Here is a 20,857-nt window from a genome sequence, read left to right on the forward strand (position 1 = left end):
AATGCCAAAAACAAGCCTACGGTTATAAAGTGAAGGAAGATTAATAAGAAGTCTGTGAGAATAAGAAGGTAGGTATTCTATGGCGATATAGTAGGGCGAACAAACGAAGTGTATAAAACCTTAGTTACATAGGGATCATCAAATTCTTTGGCCCAACGTTTAATCAAGACTAGAAGGCTGCATGCTCTATTGACAATTGGAGAAATATGAACATCAAATAAAAGTTTTCGGTCAAACATAACGGCTAAGTCTTTGAATGATGGTACACAATATAACAGAACAGACTTTTTAAAGAGCTAGGAACGGAGACAAACGACTGACAGTCAAAAAAGAACACTTAGAGGCATTAAGGTGTAATTTATTATTATTATATGACTGCCTTGCGGTACACCTGACGTAACTCGAACAGTTTTAGATATCGAGGAACGAAAAGACACCTTTTGGGTTCTGCCTTTACCAAGGCAATAGTTTTGGGAAAAACTATTAAGTTTCGCGAGAAGCATAGAATGATCAACCGTATCGAAAGCCTTACTAAAGTCAGTATAAGTAACATCAGTTTAACACTTTTTACGGAAGCCATGGTGTACAAGGGTAGTCAATTCTAAAAGGTTGGTAAGCGACGAACGACCTTTCATGAAGCCATGCTGACAAGGAGAAATAGTGGATCTGGATAGGTGTTAAAGGGAAGACGTAATAATTTTCTCAAACAGTTTAGCTATTGCTATTGAAACATCCGATTTGCCACCCTTTTTTAAAAGTGGAATAATAAAAGACTAAAAGATAAAGGCTTAGATGGGGAAATCGAACACATTTTAAGGATGCAACTAGGTATATTATTAGGCCCGGAAACGAAGGAAGACGTTATAGATGACAAGCTAGAAATAATACAGTCTTCAGTAATACTAGGAAAAAACATACAATTTAAATGCAGGATTGAAAAGGGATAGAGTGTAGGATCCGAAACAGTAGTAGAATAAGTCGACTGAAAGAATTTAGCAAACAGATCTGCAATATCTGAATCATTATTAGCAGTCTGGTGATTAAGTCTGAAGGTGGAAGATAGTACATTAGGGCGTCTATTGGAATTGACAAAATTGTAAAATCTTCTGGGGTTCTTATAAAATTTAACCTTACAGCGAACGAGATAATTGTTGTATCAACAATAATTTGCATAGTCAAGTCGCAAACCAGTTTTTTTTAAGATTAGACAGCCTACGTGTGAACCAGACTGGCGCGCTGGAGACGGTAGAGACATTCACATAAGGAACGCATTTATCAATTAGAGAATTAAGAGCAGAGTAGAAAAACTTCACTGCACAATCTATATCGCAGAACTCAAATAAAAATGACCAGTCAAAAGAGAAAATAAGGCTGTTAAGAAGATTGAAATTTGTTATACAAAAACATCTACCACGAGAATTTGAGATGCTATTAAATGAATTAGTAACGGAATTGTAAGAAATAGTAACTTCAATGGTATGGTGATAAGGATCTTCAGGTTTCACCAGTGGCTGTGTTTGTGATACAGCACTAACAGTGGGATCAGAGACAAAAACAAGATCAAGGATTCTTTTAGAAGAGTTAAGGAAAGAATTCAACTGATATAGTGCACATTCAATTAGGCTATCAAGAAAAACATGTTGAGATGAAGGATAGATCATCAACAAGCCAAGAAATATTAGGCAAGTTAAAATCACCTAAAACTATAAGAAAATCACGATCTTTAAGACGACTAAAAATAGTTCGTAAAGCATCAGCATGGTGCACGTAGATCATGATATCAGAAGAAGAATATACATATGAACAAGAGATATATAGGCTAAAGTTAGAACATGTAACTTCGACGCAAATAAACGCAACACCTAAGGAGAGATAAATCGGCACAACACTTGAACACAGATTCGAGTCCACCGAAACGACGACCAACACGATCAAGCGTATAAGAAATAAAGTTATTCGAAAGAATTTCAATATCCAAAACAGAGGAGTTTAGACAAGTTTCAGAGAAAGCTAATATGTCAGCCGAATAAGTTTGGCTATCACAGAACAGGTTCGAGAGCTTGGTAAGAAGTCCTCTTACATTTTGATAATAAATGCATTAGTTTTTTGAAGCAGAAGATAAATTAGGAAGGTGGACAGGCAACGGACGGGAGCGCTTATTGGTCGCAAACTCGTGTACAACAAGGCCCACTGGCCAAAAATTAGGGTCAACCATAGCTGAGAAGTACTCATTTGGTACTGTAATTTTAAAAGAGGAGATTTCGCGAGGCCTAGAAACCTTAAACTTTTGAATTAAAACCTTAGCAAGTCATATATTACCAATGTAAACTGCCACAGACGACGCAGAAGTATCTGGAGCAAGCCTAGAGATAAATAATTGTTTGCGATGAGGAGCATTGGGATCCGCAAGTGATTGAGAGCCAGCATGATCCTGTGATTGATCAGAGTTCCCATGAGGGATAGATTGAGGTACACCAGGGCTTGTAATGAGTACTTCAATCTGAAAAGAAGAGCATAAGAAGATGGTGTAGGCGAAAGTAAAATTGGAGACGAAGTAATAGAGAGAGCTGGCAACTGCTTACGAGGCAACTCAAGGGTACATTTCTTGGGCAATTTCTCAGAAGGTGGAACAAACTTGAATTGCGACAATAAATGTACGCTTTCTTGTTTAAAGAAGATCCCTGTACATACGGCAAAAATCAAGCTGCTGGCTGGCACAAGATGGGCAAGTCCAGCGCATTAAGCCAAGCTAAGGCTTAGACACAGACAAACCAGAAAATTTGTCGTAGTCGCGGCCGTTAAGGCCAGCACATTTTAAGTGAATAAGATTATCGCAGAGCCAACAAGATATTGCTCTATACTGATCATAAAATTGATCAGAATGCGTGCAAGTGCAAGAATCACAGGGCAAAAAAAAATATATGTGTATAAGAATATATAGAAAAATTTAAATACACAGCACAAAGATAATTATCGATAAAAAATCAATAATTACAAATAAAACAAAGAGACAGCTACAGTGCACAGCACAACAAAGAGTGCAAGACCAGTTATAAGCCGAGCTTTGAGAGGGGGCCTTACCAAAGTGCTTACGCGGGAGAGAAGCTGAGCACAAGCACAAAGCAGAGAGAACAACAAAGCCAGACAGGATTGACATAAAGATGAGGAGAAATTAGGTGAGAAAGGTTGTTAAAAGATAGGCAAAGAACACGAAAAGGTTCGTTTACTAGTAAATTTACTAGATACGCTATATTTTTGTGTTCTACCAATTGGTAGAAATGACTTCGCCGTTGACTAGTTTATGGAGAAAGAGAATGCCAAAAAAGAAGCCTACGGTTATAATGTGAAGGAAGATTAATAAGAAGAAGTCTGTCAGAATAAGAAGGTAGGCGAAGACTCGGGTCCCAATTTAGACCGCGTAGCGCAAACTTAAGGAATTGCTTCTGTACCGATTCAATACTACGCTAGCGAACATTATATTGAGGGTTCCACACTGGCGAGAAATATTCTATTAGTTAGGGATCATCAAATTTTTTGGCCCAACGTTTAATGAAGCCAAGAAGGCTGCATGCTCTATTGACAATTGAAGATATATGAACATTAAATGAAAGTTTTGCGTCAAACATAACGCCTAAGTCTTTGAATGATGGTACACAATCTAATAGAACAGATTTAATAGAGTAATGAGCTAAGAACGGAGACAAACGATTGAAAGTCATAAAAGAGCACTTAGAGGCATTAAGGTGTAATTTATTAACGTGATTGCAAGTACTGTTGGATAGAAGGATCATTATTGGAATAACAAATCTTGACGTCATCCGCAAACATGAAAACGCGTGAATGAGCCAAAGCCAAAGGCAAATCATTTATAAACAATGTAAATAATAGTGGTCCCAGATGACTGCCTTGGGGTACACCTGACGTAACTCGAACAGTTTTAGATATCGAGGAACTAAAAGACACCTTTTGGGTTCTGCCAATAAGACACAACTTTAACCAAGCCAATAGTTTTGGGGAAAACCCATGATGTTAAGTTTCGCGAGAAGCATAGAATGATCAACCGTATCGAAAGCCTTACTAAAGTCAGTATAAATAACATCAGTTTGACACTTTTTACGGAAGCCATGGTGTACAAGGGTAGTCAATTCTAAAAGGTTGGTAAGCGACGAACGACTTTTCATGAAGCCATGCTGACAAGGAGAAATAGTGAAACTGGATAGATGTTGAAGGGAAGACTTAATAATTTCCTCAAACAGCTTAGGTATTGCCGAAAGTTTGGCAATGCCACGGTAGTTAGAAACATCCGATTTGCCACCTTTTTAAAAAGTGGAATATTAAAGGCTCCTTCCAAATATCAGGAAAGCTACAAGTCTCACTCGATATAAAGGATAACCGATTAAAAGGCTTAGATAGGGAAATCCAACACATTTTAAGGATGCAACTAGGTATATTATAAGGCCCGGGAATGAAGGAAGACGTTAAACATGACAAGCTAGAAATAATACAGTCTTCAGTAATACTAGGAAAAAACATACAATTTAAATGCGGGATTGAAAAGGGATAGGGTGTAGGATCCGAAACAGTAATAGAATAAGTCGGAATTGACAAAGTTGTAAAATCTTTTGGGGTTCTTATATAATTCAACCTTACAGCGAACGATATAATTATTGTAGCATTGAGTATTTAAAAGACAAAATTGAGATTTGGCTATACAATAATTTGCATAGTCAAGTCGCGAACCAGTTTTTTTTAAATCTTTTAAAACATCTCGATTTAATGTTACGGAGTTTAGACAGCCTACGTGTGAACCAAACTGGCGCGCTGGAGAATTTATCAATTAGAGAATTAAGAGCAGAGTAGAAAAACTTCACTGCACAATCTATATCGCAGCACTCAAATCGAAATGACCAATCAAAAGAGAAAACCAGAGGGCCGGTGCTAACTTCGACCGCGTCAAAGTTTGTATACCCTTGCAACTTTTTTGGTAACTTTTTCCTTACCTATTAGCCATCAATGTGGAAGAACGTTTTATCTAAAAAAGGCTTATGTTTGCGAAAGAACGGCCTACAATCATAGGAAATAACGAAGATATTGATCAAAGTAACTGTTTTCCACCGATCGTTCCTATGGGAGCTATATGATATAGTCAACCGATCTTTATCAAATTCGACACAGTTATTAACAGATATATTAAATTAAGAAATGTTTAATTTGAAAACAATCACGTTAAAAGTAACGAAGTTATTTACAAAAGTCACTGTTTTCGACCGATCTTTCCTATGGGAGTTATATGATATAGTCACCCGAATTTGATCAAATTCGGCACAGTCATTAACAGATATATTAAATTAAGAAATGTTTAATTTGAAAACAATCATGTTAAAAGTAACGAAGTTATTTACAAAAGTCACTGTTTTCGACCGATCGTTCCTATGGGAGCTATATGATATAGTCACCCGATCTTGATCAAATTTGGCGCAGTAGTTTGTAGGCGTAATAAACTCTCTAATATTAAGTTTCACGATAATAGCGCAGAAAATAACGTTATTGAGAAAAGTCACTGTTCGTGACTTTGGGGTTTGTATGGGAGCTATATGATAAAGTGGTCCGATCCGGCTGAATCCGAGATATACAACGCAGCATATACAAGCCTAGGTGCAAAATTTCAGCTCTGTAGCTCTTACGGTCTAGGAGGAGTTTGCGTTGATCCAGACGGACGGACGGACGAACGGATTTGAACTCGTCTCGTCGTGCTGATCAAGAATATATATACTTTGTATGGTCGGAGATGCTTCGTTTCCGTTAAAATCCGTTGCACACTTCTGACCAAAATTAATATACCCTTTTTGCAAGGGTATACAAATAGATTATCATCAACAAGCCAAGAAATATTCGGCAAAATCACTATCTTTTAGTCGACTAATATACGAATATATGAACTAGAGATATATAGGCTAAAGTTAGAACATGTAACTTCGACGCAAATACACTCAACACCTAAGGTGAGATAAATCGGCATAACCTTTGAACACAGATTCGAGTTGACAGCAATGAGTACTCCACCACCACGACGACCAACACGATCAAGCCTATAAAAATAAAGTTATTCGAAGGAATTTCATTATCCAAAACAGAGGAGTTTAGCCAAGTTTCAGAGAAACCCAATATGTCAGCCGAAAAGGTTTGGCTGTCACAGAACAGGTTCGAGGTTGGTAAGAAGTCCTCTTACATTTTGATAATGAATGCTGAATAGGGATTCCGGAGAAGAAGATTAACCCAATTTTTCTTCGTTGAATTGAAAATATGAACTGATTTTATTAACAAAAGTATGGAGTTTATATAGGGAATCTTTGGTTCTAGGAGGTAACAATTGTTCTTAAAAAAGACTTAAACGAGACTCAAACCCACGTTTTCGGGGGTTGAAAATTATTATTATTTTGGGCACGGCTTTGGCCACTTGACATCCTGCCGTTGTGATCTTTTTGGGTTAGTTTAAAATTACAAGTGTTTTTCTACAATGTGTGGGGCTGATTGTAGTTCTAGTCATATGCTATATTAGTTGTTTGTGACAAGAGTACAGTTGTGTTATATTTTCTTTAGTGCATTGTAACGTTCCTTTTTCGTCCTTCGGGATGTTTTAAATCTTTTAGGGCGAGGTTCGGCACAACAAATTTTATTTTGTACCCAAGTAAAATTATAACTCAAGGATTTATAGGTATAACGTGTGTTGCTATTTATTTCGTATACTTTTGGGTTTGGTTGAATATATACATATATATGTATTTTCTTTACTGGTTGGGTTGTTGATTACACTGGATACGTGGTTATTTGTTTTATGTTTCCGATTTGTTGATGCTCGTGGAGTTCATAAGATTACTCGTAAGGCTTTATAAACTTGATGACTTGCTTGTACTGGTAATTTGCTAGGCGCCAAATATTCTTAAGGTTACTCGTAAGGCCAAAAGAGATTTGTGCCTTCGCTTCTTGTTGATCAGGACTTGATAGCTTGATCTTGACTCGACGACTTCATGATTTCCTGATTTGCTGCTCGCCTTATATAGGCATCCTGGGGCCTCTAGATTCACTTGGTGTAATACCGCTACAGCCGGTAACTTTCCATCGGCCCATCGTTTTCATCCACTCTGTTGCCATGCGTGGTGAAAGTCCCGTACAAGTCCTTTGCGCAGCCGCATCCACTTTCTGGACTGCTGTGCGCCCATTGATTTCTTGTCCTTGTTTCTCTGCTCTGCCCATATAGCACCTTTGTTGCTATGCGGGCTTCTATCTTTCTCTCTCCAATTCTTGATTTCTCTTCGCTAGTCGCATGTCCTCTCTGGTTGCTAGGCGACGACGCTTTCTCCCATGTCCTTCTCTATTTCCCTCGTTCTCTCAACTCTTGGGCAATTGTTGCTCTTGATTGAAGATTGACAATTGAATAATATATTGATTTTTGTTTGTCTTGTATTAACTAATTCAAGTCCAAATTAGTAAAATTCGTTCTTCTACATCATCAATATATAACTCGCCTCATAGACAGGACTTCCCCAAGACTCACTTCCCCCCTTCTTCGGCTTGCACATACCCCCCTTTGCCCATCGAACTCGATCGACGATATGTATTTGTTTGACTTGGTATGCACAAAGCCCCCACTACCATGCATAGCCATCACTTTAGGTTTTCGATTCTTTGCTCTTTGGCCTCTCCCGAGACACGCTCCGTCGTCCAGCATCATAGAGCGCGTTCGCATTGTCCACCGGTACCCGCGCTCAATCTGCACATGCATAGTGTACGTGTGATGTGCCTGTATTCCTGGATTGCATATACCATGCATAATTTACTCTTAATTCCTCGTATGGGCCCAAGCCCTTCTATGATTGGAGCATAGCAGCCCTTGCGTGTATGCTCTCCAGCCGTTCGGTTCGTTCGCTCTCTGCCTCCCATGCATCTTCCCGCTGTGACGAAATTCGCTGTTGGGCGTATGTGGTTCGATCGAACGTGTTGTGTCGTATCGTAATGTTGCGTGTTTTAATTGTAGCAACATATTGCCAAAGATCACTCTTCGCAACATGTTGCAGGGCACCATGAATCCTTGGTTTTGCATCTGTGTTGCTTCTTGTTAATTACTTGTTTGTTGTGTGGAACATTATTGTCACAATTATGTTCCTCACAGCATCTGATTTGGTGAAGCCGCTTCAGATGAAAACAACCATAGCAGAGAAGTACTCATTTGGTACTGTAATTTTAAAAGAGAAGATTTCGCGAGGCCTAGAAAACTTAAACTTTTGAATTAAAACCTTAGCAGGGCATATATTACCAAGCTGTAAGCTGCCACAGACGACTCAGAAGTATCTGGAGCAAGCCTAGAGATAAATAATTGTTTGCGATGAGGCACTACAGTTAGTGGAAGCGGAGGAGCAATGGGATCCGCAAGTGATTGAGAGCCAGCATGATCCTGTGATTGATCCCGTGAGGAATAGATTGAGGTACACCAGGGCTTGTAATGGGTACTTTAATCTGAAAAAAGAGGATAAAGAGGGACAAAAAGATGGTGTAGGCGAAAGTAAAATGGGAGACGAAGTAATAGAGAGAGCTGGCGACTGCTTAAGAGGCAACTCAAGGGTACATTGTTGGGCGATTTCTCACAAGGTGGAAGAAACTTGAATTGCGACAATAAATGTACGCTAGAGTTAGAGTCACACTCGTTAGACAGCTGTTTGGCCAGTTTGTTTAAAGAAAGAGACTTTAAACGAAGATCCCTATACATATGTCTAAAATCAAGCTGCTGGCTGGCACAAGATGGGCAAGTCCAGCGCATTAAGCCAAGCTCAGGCTTAGACACAGACAAACCAGAAAATTTGTCGTAGTCGCGGCCATTGAGGCCAGCACATTTTAAGTGAATAAGATTATCGCAGAGCCAACAAGATATTGCTCTATACTGATGATCAAAACGATCAGAATGCTTGCAAGTAGGTAGACAACAAGCCATTGAAAAGCCAAAAGAAACACAAGGCAAAAAAAAATATATGTAGGTATATGTAAGTATAGTATATTGAGAGCGGGCCTTACAAAAGTGGTTACGCGGGAGAGAAGCTGAGCACAAGCACAAAGCAGAAAAAACAACAAAGCTGTTTAAACTGATTAATTTGGCGAATTATGGAAATAAAACACAAGGGTGTTAAGCGTACAACACCAGCGAAAGCGTAAACAAACTAAGCACAATTGAGAGAAACCAATAAGCTTTATACCGAAACCTTCTCACCAATGTGTCGTTACGAAACGAAACGGCTAGTTTTGGCTATAGCAGCGGAGCTAAACCTATATCTGCATCAATTGGTTGATCTTACCTTAACAGTGACCTAAACGAAGTTGTCTATATGGGGCAGGCTCAGGGATTTGTGGACAAGGCAAATTCAAAGCAGGTGTTGATATGGATTAAAATAAGCAGGAAGGGAGTGGAATGCCAAGTTGAATGCAGCGCTTTGTGATCTTGGATTTACTTCTTGCAAGAAGGAGCCGTGCCTTTATCAGCAGGATATAAAAGGTAGACTTTTGTATAGTACTAATATATGTAGATGATATACTTATAGCTTGCCAAGAATTGGACGACATGTTCGCAATTAAGGAAAAGATTGCGAATAAATTCGAATATGTCGATAAGGGTCCGTTACGAAAGTTTTTGGGAATTCAAGTAGACCAAATTGATGATACAGGCAGTATCGTGATGAATCAGGCTTAGTACATAAAGGGCATGCTTCAAAGACAATATGAAAGTGTATCAAGCTGTTGCTACTCCATTGGACACCGGTTTTCAAGTGGCGTGCAGAGACGAGAAATACTACATACAGGATGTGACATTGTATCAGTCGGCAATCGGAGAGTTGATGTGGCTGGCATTAACATCAAGACCTGATATCTACCAATCAGTTATCAAATTAGCGCAGAGGAATAAGGAACCTCACAGCGAACATGTTGCAGCAGTTAAGCATGTTATGAGGAATTTGGCGGCAACGAAAGATCTTAAGTTGCTCTACCGATTGTGTGGACATGCGCTTACACAGGGTATGTGTTTTTCTGGGCAGGTAGCCCGATTTCCTGCAAGTCAGAACAATGCTGGGTGGCATTAAGCAGGACAGAGGCGGAGTACATGGCTATGTCTTCAGCGGCGAAAGAGGCTTTGCATTTGAGGCGATTGTTGATCGAGATTGAGTGCTCAATCTCTAGGCAAAAATCCTGTGTTTCATGCAAGATCGAAACACATTGACATCAGACATCATTTCGTTTGAGAAGTTGTTGCAAGTGGCGAGATTGATCTGGACTATATATCAACTAAGGACATGGTAGCTGATATAAGGTGCGCGCAATAATTAAGTGGGACAAAGACTTATCACATCATTTTCTCCAAAATATGCTGTTTTTCGTTTTCTCTTTTCCTTCTATATTTTAGTTGTATTATTCTTCAGCGATGACCAAAAAATTGTGAAAAAGTATCACAGGGTTTTCTAGTTACATTAATTTTTAGAAGCCAACGTTGAGTTTTGCGAACGAAATAAGTAAATTGCTGTCATTTCTAGTTAGATAAGCACATGAAATCGGTACTTTGAATAACAAATTTGTTTAAAACTTTTAAAATTAACAAAAAAGAACTGATGTTTAGGTTTTATTATATTTGTTGCTATTCGTAACTATTTTTTTTTATTGAAAAAAAGCCTAGATTCGCACTCTTTTCCGATGGAGAGCGTGGAAGATTTGTAACAATGTGTGATGTTAAGATCTTAATAGCAAAATTGCAGAACATTTTGGCAAAAATAAAAACACAGTGAAAAATGACAAAAAAAACGAGGAATATTATGCAAGAAACTCCCGTTCTGATAGCCCAATATTCAGTGACAACTGAATATAAAATCTAGCGATCAAATAAAACATCAGCGCATCCCAAATAGGTAGTAAACTTTCTCTATCGATATCTACAAGACGTGTGCATAAATCCTGCAGTGATCATATAATCCTTTATATGAAAAAAAACTCACGAATCCGGAGCTTCTGCCTAGGCATAATGCTGCTCGTTTACAGTTTGACAACAAATATAAAGTTTGTACTCTCAGTTTTAACTGTGTGGATAAATATTGTTTTTATTATCCAAAAATGATTAATTTAGATAAACCCGAGGGGCAGCGCTACTAAATTCGCGATTTCCGCGCCACAAAACAAGTCCATGTGTCCAGAAATTTGTATATGATTATAAGGACGGAATTTCCTTTTATTGAAAGGACTCTAAACTGTTTTATAACGCATAAAATAAATGCACAAAACTATGTTGAGTCCAAGATCATTTTTGTGCAATTTGGACAGGATACATACATTTTCTAGCGTGATAATGCACCCAATCATACAACAAAACTCACAAGATCTTGTTTAAAAGTCTCTCTAATGCTTATTTTAGACTGGTCAACAAGCAGACTAGACCCAAATCCGATAAAAAATCTATTAGGCATCTTGATTCAACGGCTTTATGCCCACGGAAAGCAATTTGCAAATTTACAGGGCCTATAAGAAGCCATTTTTTCAGGATTGGACAAATTTAACATCCAAATGCTGCAAAACACGCTTTATTAAATGGCAACTCCTTAATTGGAATTGGTAAAAAACAGAGGAGAGGGCTATTCAATCGTTTAAAAATGTTTCAGTTGGTTCTTATTTTTAATTTTAAAATTAGGACACAAATTAAAAATTTGTCCCAGTTACTTATTTCGTTTGAAAATATTTTGTTTGATTTTTTTCTAATTTTGCCATAAGCTTTTTTCCATTTTAATGGGCTGAAATATATTTATAAATTTAAGAAGTTTATAGATAAATTTATTTTATTTGAATATCCTAATCGGTTTAGTTGGTTTAGATAGTAAGGTAGTGTCCCATTCACTTATTGCGCGCACCTTATTAACGAAAAATTTGTCTAACAAGGGGAACTTCAGGTATGCGAATCACCGATTTGGATGCATTTTGGATATGTTGTAGAATACCCCGTAATTTAAAGCTGTGTGAAATTGTCGAGAAGACTTTTGGCCGAAACATATAATAGTTGAGGAATATACTGTAAAAAAGAAAAATCGGCAACCGATTCGCTTGCTAACAACAACAACTAATACTATTCCTGCCACATCAGCATCGGCTGGTGTGTCAAAAAACTAGCTTCGTCCCTTAACCTGGGTTACCAGAACGTTAGAGAACTGAAATCTAAACTTCCTAAATCTCTATGTGGATAGTCTTTCTTTTGAGCATAACATTCTAGCTTTTACAGAGACGTGGCTAAAACCTGATATTGCTGATGCATCGGTTTTTTCCACAAACTTTTCTATATTCAGACGTGACCGGATTTCTCGCATAGGTGGTGGCGTTCTGATAGCTGTTGATGCTGCTTTATCATCTGAAATGATTCAATTTTCTAGTACCCAGGAGATTGAGTTTGTCGGTGTTAAAGTAAATTTTAAATCTTTTAATGCTTTCATTACTTGTTCCTAGATTCCACCATTGTCAGACTTGGTGGTATATTTAAATCATTTAGAGGCAATTCAATTTGTCTCCTCTTTAGTTTCCAGTCAAGACTTGCTCATAGTTGTAGGTGATTTTAATTTACTTGCTTTAGCGTGATCACTAACAGATGAATCTACCACGTTGCTGCCCTCTTTGTCACATGACTGCATTGATGGCCTTCTAGGCTTATCTTTAGCCCAAGTCAATCCTGTCTTAAATTCTAATGGAAAATCGTTAGATCTTATTTTTGTATTGGATTCTTCTTATTGTAATGTTTCTAGGATTGAACCATTTGTTCTTCCCGAAGAAAAATTTCATCCTACATTAAATTAAAATATCAAAGAAGTTTATATACCCTTGCAGTCCTTGACAATAATAATTTCACATGTTCAAAATTTGTTTTCTGCAACTCAATTCATTAATATACAAACAAAACAATTTTACTCTTCATACTATGTACAATTTGTTCTTCTTCTTCCCTCATTCCCTAAGCAAAGCAACGCACGCATACACATACAGTTTATGTAGCGTTGCGTCTGTGTGTGTATGCATGTGCTCTGTTGATTTGATGATGACGTAGTAGGCAGCAAGCAGAGCTGCCGGCAGCGATTGAACCGATTTATATAGACTGTAACTTGTGTTCTATTTATCCGATCAGGGTCAAATTTTGGGATCTGAGATTTTATATCAAATTCTATTATATTGGTAAATTTCATGGGGATACTCCAATTTTTGCAAAAATTTTTGTTCCAGAGTTATATGATATAGTAGTCCGATCCCAAAGATTTTCATACTTTATCTCACCCGGGTAAAAAAAAGCTCCCAAAAAAAATTTCATCCCGATAGCTCTTAAGATGGCTGAGTAAAACGCGTACGCACCGACGGACAGACGGACATGGCTATATCGACTTAGCTTCTCATGCTGATCAAGAATATATATACTTTATGGGGTCGGAAACGTCTCCTTCTGTGCGTTACAAACATCTGACCAATTTTATAATACCCTCTGCAAGGGTATAAAAATTGCCAGCATTACTACCGATTGGTCTTATCTGTACAATTGTAGATATATGAACTCAGCTGTTCGTTTTTTCTATGATACTCTGAATTCACTCTTTGATATTTGTGTGCCTCTTGGTAAACTGGAGCGGCTTAACAAACCTCCCTGGTTCTCTCGTGAGTTATCCAATTTGAAAAATGTGAAAACACGATATTATAAGAAGTTTCAAAAAACACGTCGTTCATCAGATTATGCTCTGTATACAGTCGCTCTTTCAAAATTCATGATGCTTAATACACAATGCTATAAGAATTATCTTCAGCGGTGTAAGCGTCAGTTTTCTTCTGACCCTAAACAATTTTATAATTTTGTTAATTCTAACGTAAGACCTCTGTGCACCCATCTTTTTTGTCTTTTCAAAATAAAAAAGCGAGCACTGATCAGGCAATTGCCGATATGTTTGCGAGTTTTTTCAAAACAACCTAGTCCTCAACGGAATATCGAGCAAGTCCGTATCCTTATCATTTAGACAAAGCTAATTGCATTTTCAATCCAGTGATTGATGAAAGTTCTCTTCGTAGCGAACTTAAACTAGTTAAACCTAATTATTCTCCGGGGCCAGATGGTTTACCTAGATGTGTACTCAGATTTTGTGCAAACGCATTATGTAAACCCATTTTAAAATTGTTTTTATTGTCTGTCGAATCTTCCTCTTTTCCATCTATTTGGAAAGAGTCGTATATCTTTCCTCTGCATAAAAATGGCAAAAAGTCCGAAGCCTCTAACTACAGGGGTATCTCAAAATTGTCCGCTATTCCGAAAGCTTTTGAGAAAATTATAACTATTTCGCCATCCCAACATGTGTTTGTGAAACGTAGGTCTACAACCACTAACCTTTTAGAATTTACATCAATAATTATCAAGGGGTTCAAAAATGGTAAACAAACTGATGTAATATATACTGACTTTAGCAAAGCCTTTGATTCCGTTAATCATACCCTATTACTTTCTAAGCTGAGCGACATTGGGTTTCCACCCCTTTTCCTTTCTCGGGTTCGAGAATATTTAACAAATAGAAAACAGAAGTACTTTTTAAGTGTTCTTTTTCCGCTTTTATTCCTGTGACTTCTGGTGTACCTCAAGGTAGTCACCTTGTCCCTCTGCTCTTCACACTATTTATTAACGATCTTCAATTCGTTATTTTCTGAGCTATTGCCGTCATTTAATATTTGTGAGCTTAATATACCTCCAAATGACTGTGCCAAATTTGACAAAGACTATATCAGAGAGTTCTCATAGAAATGTATTTTTCTTTGAAAATTATTTATTTTGAATTAGGCTTTACGATTAAAAGCGAGTTGAAATTTTTTGAATTAATTGAACTCCGTCTTTAATTTTATACGTAGATTTGTTTTCTTTGGAATAATGATTAAAAATTCGTCACTTTTTTGTTCGGTTCACGTCCCATTTTGCCTACAAATTTAATTGATCTTGCTCTCTTCACGAATTCACACAGTCAAGCGACACATAGAAAACTACTTTTTAAATTTTCATTCCGGTAATAAAGTCAGGGAATGAGCAAAGCAAACTAAATCGAAAAAAACTACTCATCGATTGAATGCGAGCAAAATTATTATATAAAGCAGAAGCAAACTAAAGCTTATGGCGAAAAAGATAATTTTTAAACCATTGAGTATTAAGCACCATGAATTTTGATCGAGTGACTGTATACAGAGTGTAATCGGATGAACGACGAGTGAAGGTTTTTTTTTTAACTTTTGCAAGGGTATACCAACTTAGACGCAGTCGAGGCTACGCCCGGCCCGCTGGCTTATTATAAAATTGGTCAGATGTTTGTAACGTACAGAAGGTGACGTTTTCGACCTTATAAAGTATATATTTATAAGAAGGCTTGAGAGGCTAATCGATATAGCCATGTCCGTCTACCCGTCGGTGTGTATGCGTTTTACTCAGCTTAGTTTTGGTTGTCAAATATCAGATCCCAAAATTTCAATCAGATCGGATAAATCGGATAAGTTCTAGACTATATCAAGTTCTGACTATATCATACAGCTCCAATAGAAACGATTTGTCAAAAACAGTGACTTTTATGAATAACTTTGTTACTTTTGACGCGATTTCTTATAAATTAAACATTTGTCAATTTTACATATCTGTGAATGGCTGTGCCAACATAGGACTGTGCTCCCATAGCAACGATCGGTGGAAAACAGTGACTTTGAACAATAATTTCGTTATTTGCTGTGCTGAGATTGGCCGTTCTTTCGCAAGGCCGTAAGACTTTTTAGATGAATCGTTTTTCCATCGTTTTATGACATTATTTTCTCCTTTATATGCAGTTTTTCGTTTTCTGTTCTCCTTCTATATTTTAGTTGTATTGTTCTTCAGCGATGACCAAAAAATTGTGAAAAAGTATCAAAGGGTTTTCTAGTTAAATTAATTTTTAGAAGCCAACGTTGAGTTTTGCGAACGAAATAAGTAAATGGGACAGATTGCTTTGCTGCCATTTCTGGTTAGATAATCACATGAAATCGGTACTTTGAATAACAAATTTGTTTAAATCTTTTAAAATTAACAAAGAAGAATTGATTTTTGGGTTTTATTATTTTTGTTGTTATTTGTAACTTTTGTTTATTAAAAAAACGCCTAGAATCGCACTCTTTTCCAATGGAGAGCGTGGAAGATTTGTAACAATGTGTGATGAGATCTTAATTAGCAAAATTGCGAAACATTTTGGCAAAAATATAAAGTGAAAAATGACGAAAAGACCGGGGAAATTATGAAAGAAACCCCCGTTCTGACCCCAATATTCAGTGACAACTGAATAAAAAATCTAGCGATCAAATAAAACATCAGCGCATCCCAAATAGGTAGTCATTTCTCTCTATCGATATCTAAAAGACGTGTGCATAAATCCTGCAGTGATCATATAATCCTTTATATGGAAAAAACTCACGAAACCGGAGTTTCCGCCTAGGCATAAAGCTGATTGTTTACGGTTTGCCAACAAATACAAAGTCCATACTCTCTGTTTGAGCTGTGTGGAAAATTTTTGTTTTTAGTAACCAAAAATTACTAATTTAGATAAACCCGAGGGTTAGCCGCTATTAAATTCGCGATTTTCGCTCCCCAAAACAAGTCCATGTGTCCAGAAATTTGTATATGATTATATGGACGGAATTCCCGTTTATTGAAATGACTCTAAACTGTGTTATAACGCATAAAACAAATGCACAAAACTATGTTGACTTGTCCAAGATCATTTTTTTGCAATTTGGACAGGATACATACATATTCTATTTATTTATTTATTTACGTCAACTAACACAGCAGTCGACGAAAAAGCTTAAGCTAAAGACAGATAGTAATTAAATGAAGAAGGTAGCTTAGCTTTATACACAACTAAACATCCCCGACCCGGTGGAGGTGTTTTATTTGCACAAGGTGCCAGCTATGCCCCGATTCACAGCCAATGTGGTCAGTGATGAGTTGCAGCCAATCCAAGTCCAGAATATTTTCATTGGTTTCGCTGTAGATGATTAAAAAGTATAGCGCGAAGATGAGGAGAAATTAGGTGAGAAAGGTTGTTAAAAGATAGGCAAAGAACACGAAAAGGTTCGTTTAATAGTAAATTTACTAGATACGCTATATTTTTGTGTTCTACCAATTGGTAGAAATGACTTCGCCGTTGACTAGTTTATGGAGAAAGAGAATGCCAAAAACGAGCCTACGGTTATAAAGTGAAGGAAGATTAATACGAAGAAGTCTGTCAGAATAAGAAGGTAGGCGAAGACTCGGGTCCCAATTTAGACCGCGTAGCGCAAACTTAAGGAATTGCTTCTGTACCGATTCAATACTACGCTAGCGAACATTATATTGAGGGTTCCACACTGGCGAGAAATATTCTAGAGTAGGGCGAACTAACGAAGTGTATAAAACCTTTGTTACATAGGGATCATCAAATTTTTTGGCCCAACGTTTAATGAAGCCAAGAAGGCTGCATGCTCTATTCACAATTGAAGAAATATGAACATCAAATAAAAGTTTTCGGTCAAACATAACGCCTAAGTCTTTGAATGATGGTACACAATCTAACAGAACAGACTTAATAGAGTAATGAGCTAGGAGCGGAGACAAACGACTGAAAGTCATAAAAGAACACTTAGAGGCATTAAGGTGTAATTTATTAAGGATCATTATAGGAATAACAAATCTTGACGTCATCCGCAAACATGAGCTCGCGTGAATGAGCCAAGGCCAAAGGCAAATCATTTATAAACAATGTAAATAATAGTGGGCCCAGATGACTGCCTTGGGGTACACCTGACGTAACTCGAACAGTTTTAGATATCGAGGAACGAAAAGACATCTTTTGGGTTCTGACAATAAGATACGACTTTAACCAAGCCAATAGTTTTGGGGAAAACCCCATGATGTTAAGTTTCGCGAGAAGCATAGAATGATCAATCGTATCGAAAGCCTTACTAAAGTCAGTTTAAGTAACATCAGTTTAACACTTTTTACGGAAGCCATGGTGTACAAGGGTAGTCAATTCTAAAAGGTTCGTCAGCGACGAACGACCTTTCATGAAGCCATGCTGACAAGGAGACATAGTGGATCTGGATAGGTGTTAAAGGGAAGACGTAATAATTTTCTCAAACAGTTTGGCAATGCCACGGTAGTTAGAAACATCCGATTTGACACCCTTTTTTAAAAAGTGGAATAATAAAAGACTCCTATCCAAAAATCACGATCTTTAAGACGATTAAAAATAGTTTGTAAAGCATCAGCATGGTGCACGTAGATCATGATATCAGAAGAAGAATATATGAACAAGAGATATATAGGCTAAAGTTAGAACATGTAACTTCGACGCAAATAAACTCAACACCTAAGGAGAGATAAATCGGCACAACACTTGAACATAGATTCGAGTCCACCGCCACGACGACCAACACGATCAAGCCTATAAGAATTAAAGTTATTCGAAAGGATTTCATTATCCAAAACAGAGGAGTTAAGCCAAGTTTCAGAGAAAGCTAATATGTCAGCCGAAAAGGTTTGGCTATCACAGAACAGGTTCGAGAGCTTGGTAAGAAGTCCTCTTACATTTTGATAATAAATGCATTAGTTTTTTAAAGCAGAAGATATATCAGGAAGGAGGACGGGCAAAGGACGGGAGCGCTTATTGGGCGCAAACTCGTGTACAACAAGGCCCACTGGCCAAAAATTAGGTTCAACCATAGCTGAGAAGTACTCATTTGGAACTGTAATTTTAAAAGAGAAGATTTCGCGAGGCCTAGAAAACTTAAACTTTTGAATTAAAACCTTAGCAGGGCATATATTACCAATGTAAGCTGCCACAGACGACTCAGAAGTATCTGGAGCAAGCCTAGAGATAAATAATTGTTTGCGATGAGTCACTACAGTTAGTTAGCGGAGGAGCATTGGGATCCGCAAGTGATTGAGAGCCAGCATGATCCTGTGATTGATCAGAGTTCCCGTGAGGCACAGATTGAGGTACACCAGGGCTTGTAATGGGTACTTCAATCTGAAAAGAAGAGCATAAAGAGGGACAAGAAGATGGTGTAGGCGTAAAATTGGAGACGAAGTAATACAGAGAGCTGGCGACTGCTTACGAGGCAACTCAAGGGTTTATTTTTGGACAATTTCTCACAAGGTGGAAGAAACTTGAATTGCGACAATAAATGTACGCTAGAGTCACACTCGTTAGACAGCTGTTTGGCCAGTTTGTTTAAAGAGAGAAACTTTAAACGAAGATCCCTATACATACGGCTAAAATCAAGCTCCTGGCTGGCACAAGATGGGCAAGTCCAGCGCATTAAGCCAAGCTCAGGCTTAGACACAGACAAACCAGAAAATTTGTCATAGGCGCGGCCATTGAGGCCAGCACGTTTTAAGTGAATAAGATTATCGCAGAGCCATCAAGATATTGCTCCATACTGATCATCAAAACGTTCAGAATGCGTGCTAGTAGGTAGACAACAAGCCATTGAAAAGCCAAAAGAAACACAGGGCAAAAAAAAATATGTGTATATAAGAATACACGACCGTCACGTCAGAGAGCAGAAGCTTATTATGATAATGCACCAAATCATACAACAAAACTCACAGGATCTTGTTTAAAAGTCTCTCTAATGCTTGTTTTAGACTGGTCAACAAGCAGACTAGACCCAAATCCGATAAAAAATCTATCAGGCATCTTGATTCAACGGCTTTATGCCCACGGAAAGCAATTTGCAAATTTACAGGGCCTATAAGAAGCCATTTTTCAGGATTGGACAAATTTAACATCCAAATGCTGCAAAACACGCTTAATTAAATGGCAGCTCGTAAATTGGAATTGGTAAAAACAGAGTAGAGGGCTATTCAATCATTTAAAAATGTTTCAGTTGGTTTTTATTTTTAATTTTAAAATTAGGACACAAATTAACAATTTACTTATTTCGTTTGAAAATATTTTGTTTGATTTTTTCTAATTTTGCCCTTTTTACCATATTAATGGGCTGAAATATATTTATAAATTTGAGAAGTATAAAGATAAATTTATTTTATTTGAATATCCTAATCGGTTTAGTTGGTATAGATTAGAGGTGGGCATGGCCCGAAATTTTGGACCCAACCCGACCCAGCCCATAGGCCGAAGCAGGAAATTTTACCCGCACCCGAGAGCCAAATAAATTTTGCAACCCGAAAAAAAAACCCCCGCCCAAAAAATGTTTAATAAAAAATAATTTTTTTTTTTTTAATTCTGCGAAACTTGCATTAAATGTATTTATTAAGTAGTAGTACCTAGAAATGAAAAAAATTTTATGCTTTATCCAAATCAGCAATTACATTCATTAAATATATTTACTAAGTAATAGTATGCGCTTTTTGTTTAATATTTTGCCCGAAAAAACTCTCTCGCTTGTCGCAGAGCCCACTTGTAACAATTTCAAGTTAGTTGCCAGCTTTTTTCTTATTCTTTTTTCCTCCGCTTTTTTTTCTTAGTGATCACTGATCACGATTGTGATAGATGATGATGATAATGGTAATTGAAAAAACACGAAGTTAAAAAAAAGAAAATATTTAAATATTTCACAATTGCGTTTTCATATTGGGTTGAGGAACCTAATCCAAAACCCGCCCGCACCCAACCCGAAATTAAATTTTTCAGCCCATACCACCCACGGGTACCCACGATTACCCGATAAAAGCCCAGCCCATGCACACCTCTAGTTTAGATAGTAAAGTAGTGTCCCATTTACTTATTGCGCGCACCTTAGGTAAGCAAAAAATAATAGA

At 37.4% G+C, this 20,857-nt stretch overlaps 1 protein-coding gene across 5 annotated transcripts in view; it reads left to right on the forward strand.

Moving 5' to 3' along the window:
* The window catches only part of GATAd, a 144,372-nt gene that overhangs the window by 115,384 nt on the left and 8,131 nt on the right, over positions 1-20,857 (forward strand). The gene's annotated exons all lie outside the window — the stretch shown is intronic.

The sequence above is a fragment of the Drosophila tropicalis genome, unplaced genomic scaffold (genome assembly GCF_018151085.1).
Source record: "Drosophila tropicalis isolate 14030-0801.00 unplaced genomic scaffold, ASM1815108v1 contig_1002, whole genome shotgun sequence".
Taxonomy (NCBI): Eukaryota; Metazoa; Arthropoda; class Insecta; order Diptera; family Drosophilidae; genus Drosophila; species Drosophila tropicalis.